Source organism: Panthera pardus, unplaced genomic scaffold, assembly GCF_024362965.1.
Source record: "Panthera pardus isolate Hobbes unplaced genomic scaffold, ASM2436296v1 HiC_scaffold_8, whole genome shotgun sequence".
Taxonomy (NCBI): domain Eukaryota; kingdom Metazoa; phylum Chordata; class Mammalia; order Carnivora; family Felidae; genus Panthera; species Panthera pardus.
The window spans coordinates 16264539-16270538 of record NW_026527013.1 but is presented as its reverse complement, the minus strand read 5'-3'; positions in this window follow the sequence as shown (position 1 = coordinate 16270538).

Here is a 6000-nt window from a genome sequence, read left to right as displayed (position 1 = left end):
GAGGGCCCCACCGGAGCAATGGTTGGGTGCAGCCCAGTCACCTGAGGGGCTATTCAGTTCTCTCCGAGCTTCAGCTCGACGTGTGGCCTTTTGACTTGTTAAATGCTTCGGGCGACACGCTGAGTTTCCCTGCGGACGGGGGTCTCAGCTTGAAGCTCTGGGAGCTGGATGTGGGGGGAGGGCAGCGATGAGGAGAATGCTAATCACCCAACCCCAGGAACTGCCAGGAAGCCAAGAAAGTACAGACAGGCAACACCTCCTGTTTTCACGCTTCGCTTCAGGGCGCTTTGCAGACACTACCTTTTTTTTTTTTTTTTAATTTTTTTTTCAACGTTTTTTATTTATTTTTGGGACAGAGAGAGACAGAGCATGAACGGGGGAGGGGCAGAGAGAGAGGGAGACACAGAATCTGAAACAGGCTCCAGGCTCTGAGCCATCAGCCCAGAGCCTGACGCGGGGCTCGAACTCACAGACCGCGAGATCGTGACCTGGCTGAAGTCGGACGCTTAACCGACTGCGCCACCCAGGCGCCCCTTTTTTTTTTTTTTAACAAATTGAAGGTTTTCGGCAACATTGCTTTGGCCAGTGGTTCCCCCCACCCCCCATCCGTCTTTCTCCCTCTCCTCGGGCCTCCCTGTTCCCTGAGACACAATATTGACTTCAGGCCAGTGAATAACCCTACCGTGGCCTCTGAGTGTTCAAGGGAAGGGAAGAGTCCCGTGTCTTTCCCTTCAAATCAAAAGCTTAGCGAAGAAGGCGCGTCCAAAGCCGACATAGGCTGAGAGCTAAGCCTCCTTTGCCCAACAGTTAGCCAAGCTGTGACTGCGACGGGAAAAAGGAAAAGTTCTTGAAGGAAAATGAAAGGTGCCCCTCCAGGGGACACACGGATGATACGAAAGCTGATAGGGAGAAAGCTTTTCCAGCCAGGAAATGCCTGGCCCTGGAATTGCCTGCTTAAAGGGTGGGCACTTCAAATCATCTTCCAGGAAGGTTGCACCAGTCTCCTTTCCCCCGCCCACCTAGGCTCCCTTCCCCTCTGTCCTCGCCAGCTGGCTGCAGAAAGCACCTTAATTTGTACCAATTCTGTGTCCGAAAATAGTATCTCGTGGTTTGCATTCACATCCTCTCCAGGTTTTATTGGATGTTGTGTTTCTTTCTCTACGAGCTGCCAGATAGTTCTTAGAATGAACTTGAACTGACCTCTTTCTTGCCATTTGCTCCGGGAAGCCCTTTCCTGAGGACAGTCCTCCCTTCCCTGGCTTCCGGTTAGGCCGGAGCCCCGACCCGGCGCCCGCTGCTGGAGTTGACCTCGTCTTAGCCACACTGTATTGTGAGCTGCTTATTTTCAGGTCTTTCACCAACCCGTCCCCCAGTGCCTTGTGCCCCAGACGAGGAGGTCCAGAGACATGGTCAGCCCAGCATCGCAGCTTCCCCGGCCACTTGTGCAGCGTGACCTTGGGCTGCCTTCCCTCCGGCTAGTTTCACTCCACCTGCCCCATCCCTGGGGGGGACAGAAATACGTCTCAGCCGTCGCTTCGGGAGGGGGTGGGGTGGGGCGAGGGCAAGGTCTTTGAGAGGCACCACCGGAGGACAACTTGCTTGCCCCATCTCGGGCCGGGAAGTCCAACAAAGCACGCCCCTCCCCCAGACAGTGAAGGGAAGAAAAGGAAATCCCAAGTTCTCCACACTCTGCTGATTCCGGGCAACTTATTCGGGACAGCTGACTGTATATAAGACAAGATAATCTCGATGCGCTTACCGGAAGTCTGATTTAGGCTTTTAGCCATGTCTACGGTTTAGAATGCTTTCCCACCAAAACTGTTCTCCTGCCAATCAAATTCAACAAATATTGACTGACCGGCTACTGTGTGCTGAGCGCAGTGGGGGAGACAGAGATCTCCGGCTCCCTAATCACCGGCTCCTTCCGTCATAAGACAAGCCCAGAAATCTACGCCAAGTGCCATTTTAGTTCCCCCCCCCCCCAAAAAAAAAATGCTGATGGAGAGGGAACACCGACCGAGTCATGGCTCCAGCAGAGCGGTGGGGGGTCACAAGACCTGGAGAATCTCATTTCAAAGCGCTTCTTAAGTGGATTTTGGATTTGATTGCATCCGGGCATTCTTCACAGCTCTGAATGGTTTTGAAATGGATTAAAAGCAAGTGGAAGTTGAAGGCCGAAATGCAAATCCCAAGCCGAATCAGAAATGGATTCAAGTGAGCTTTCCCCTGTGCAAATGACCCTGGGCACTCTGAAGCGTGCCCAGATCTGGAAACCGTCCGAGCCAGGCTGGACTTCTGACCTACGGTAATCGTGATCCATAATCACTGGAAGTTGTGTTAACCCAGTAAGTTTGTGAGAATTTCTTACACAGCAATATAGAAGGAAGGCAAACACTTTCAGACTTTTTTAAATTGAAGTATATCATGCATTCATCAACATGTACAAAAAAACAAGGGTTATAGGTTAATAAATGATTCCAAAGTGCCACATAACTACTACCTAGGTCAAGAATAAGACTATTGCTTGGGGCGCCTGGGTGGCTCAGTCGGATAAGCGTCCGACTTCGGCTCAGGTCATGATCTCACGGTTCATAGGTTCAAGCCCTGCGTTGGGCTCTGTGCTGACAGCTCAGAGCCTGGATCCTGCTTGGGATTCTGTGTCTACCCTTCCCCTTCTCGCACCCTGTCTCTGTCTCTCTCAAAAATAAATAAACATTGGGGCGCCTGGGTGGCGCAGTCGGTTAAGCGTCCGACTTCAGCCAGGTCACGATCTCGCGGTCCGTGAGTTCGAGCCCCGTGTCAGGCTCTGTGCTGATGGCTCGGAGCCTGGAGCCTGTTTCCGATTCTGTGTCTCCCTCTCTCTCTGCCCCTCCCCCGTTCATGCTCTGTCTCTCTCTGTCCCAAAAATAAATAAAAAACGTTGAAAAAAAAAAATTAAAAAAAAAAAAATAAACATTAAGAAATTTTTTAAAAAATAATAAGAATATGACTAGAACCCCAGAAATCCACTTCCCAGTTCCCGAAAGCCGACTACTTTTCTCATTCCTAATCCCAAAGATTGGTTTCTCCAGGGTTTGGAACTTTATGTGATCATAAGTGAGTATGTATGTCTGCTTCTCTCTGCTCAACATCATGCAGGTGAGATCCGTCCATGCTGGGTGTAGAACTTTGCTCATATTCATTCCTGCAGAATATCCATTGCACTGAATCTACACAAAGACTCAACACCGCTTATTGAAAAGATCATTCTTACATTTCCGCTCTACAATGCCATTTTCTTTTTAAAAATTTTATTTATTTTTGAGAGAGAAAGAGCGTGAGCAGGAGAGGGGTGGAGAGAGAGGGAGACAGAATCCGAAGCAGGCTCCAGGCTCTGAGCTGTTACAGCACAGAGCCGGTTGTGGGGCTCGAACCCATGGACCGTGAGATCATGACCTGAGCTGAAGTCGGACACTTAACCGACTAAGCCACCCAGAGGCCCCTCTACAATGTTGTTTTCATCAGGAATCATTTGTTCACATGTTGTGAGGTTTCTGTTTGTTTGTTTGCTTGTTTTTTAATGTCTTATTCTGTTGCCTTATTCTGTTTGGTTAGTCTCTGTCTCTTCTTGTAGAATACACACACACACACACACACACACACACACACACACAATATATTATTCACCAATAACATGATTCTACATGTAGACAACCCAAAATAATCTAGAGATGAACTGTGGGGCTTGATAAGTGTTCTGAGCATAATTAAGTTGTCCCAAAATGTATATGTTGAAGTCCTAACCCGTACTAACTCAGAAATGAGTGTTGGAAACAGGGCCTTTGGTGAGGTGGTTAAGGTAAAATGATCTCACATGAATGGGCCCTAACCCAGTATGACGGGCGTCCTTATAAGAAGAGGAGATTAGGGCAGAGGTGTGTGCACACACAGAGGGAGGGTCCCGCGAGCACCTGGGGAGAAGATGCCCATCTGCAAGCCAAGAAGAGAAGCCTCAGAAGAAACCAGACCTGCCGACGCCTTGATCTTGGACCTCTAGCCTCCAGCACTGTGAGAAAAGACCTATCTGTTGTTTAAGGCACTCAGTCTGTGGTATTTGCTATGGCAGCCTGAGCAAACTTACATAATAAGTAGATTTCACAAGGGTATCGGATACAAGGTCAACAATGAGAAGTCTGCCACCTGGAACAGGGCCACCACTCAACCATGCTGGCAACTTGACCTTGGACTTCCAGCTTCCAGAGCTGTGAGAAATGGATTTCTGCTGTGTATACGCCACCCCGTCTACAGTGCTTTTATTACAGCAGCCTGAACAGACGGAGACGGTATGTGAACAGACACACTGACGATAAATCTGACAGCGTAAGGCCACAAGGGGACTTAATCGGAAAGACAGCACAGGACACCAAGCAGACTAGCTGGTCCAGAACTGGATCCTTCAGGGTAGAACAAGGCTATGGTGAATTCAAGATTTTAATAATAGGGGGAAAAAAGGGCATTTTCCCCATCTCGGTTTCTGAATATGTATTGACCTTTTTCCTTATCCACTCATGAAAATCACCAGATCTCAAGTCCATTGTCTTATCCAGTCTCTAGATAAGCCATTCAGGTGTTCCTGAGCGGATCCCACCCCCACCCCCCGCCTCCCCCTGGCTCTATACAGCTCAGGTGTAGTTGGATCAAGATTGGCCATTGACGTGGACCTTGTTTATGAAAGAGTATTTGCAGATGTTCTTTTCGTCCATGTTCTAGGTCACGCTGTGCCAGACTGATGCCAACACCCAAGGCCATGCCTCTTGGAGTTTCTCAACAGATATGTTTAATGCCGGTGAAAGGAGGAAGGTGAGTGCATACATTTAACCTGCTTTGAAGAGGTTACTAAACCCCAGCTTCGTCATCCTGCATTATCCTCATAAAATTGGCATATGAACACCTGCCCCACAGAGATGCCCGACTACAGGCTTTTTATATTTTTAAGCTGTCTTTTATCTTATCTTTATCAGGTAAAACACCTACTATCAGGCCGCCTGGGTGGCTCAGCCGGTTAAGGGTTAAGCATCTGACTTGATTTCCGTTCAGGTCATGATGTCATAGTCGTGGGATTGAGCCCCATGTCGGGCTCTGCAGTGACAGTGCAGAGCCTGCTTGGGATTCTGTCTCTTCCTTTCTCTCTGGCCCTCCCCTGTTCGTGCTCTCTCTCTCTCTCTCTCTCTCTCCCTCTCTCTGCCTCCCCTCAAAATAAATAAATAAACATTAAGAAAAAAGATAAACACCTACTAGAGTTGCGGCATATGTAGGCACTTGACATATGTCACTGCCTTTCTATCTCTCTCTCCCTCCTGAGGCAGGTGGACCGATGGTCCCACATTCATTCACTCTTCACTCCTACCGTGTGCCAGGTAACGAGCGAGGCGTGATGCCTTTCAGGATTCAAACAAACGATGGTTTCCATCCTCAGGCCGTCACAGTCAAGAGGAAATGGACATGTAATTAAGCACGTTTCATCAACGTTAGGGAGTCCGTGTTAATGATGCTGCGGTGGCAGGAAGAAGTGAGGGGCCACTTTTCTAGGGGGCGGAGGAGTCGGACAGGGGAACAGGCACTTGCAGAGCGAAGGCGCAGAAGCATGATGGCCTGGCTGAAGGAGGAAGAAGGAAGGGCAGGCGGAGCTGGAGAAGTGTGATGGGGGCCGGTGACGGTGACCGTTAGTGGCAGGGGGAGGCCAGCAGGGGGAGGGTCCCAGAGACCGGGTACCCCATGAATTCTGCCTTTCGATGTAGCACTATGAAGAATCAAGCAGGGCTTCTCTCTCTCTCTCTCTGCCCCTCCCCCGCTCTCTCTCCCAAATATAAATAAATAACCTTAAGAAAAAAAGAAAAAAGAGATTCGTGTATAAAATAAGCACAAACAGGCTTCTGGACACCATACAGTATGTCAGAAAGGTCACTGGCATTGTGCATCACAGGCCTGAGACCGGGGCCCGTGTCCACCTGAGAACAGGGA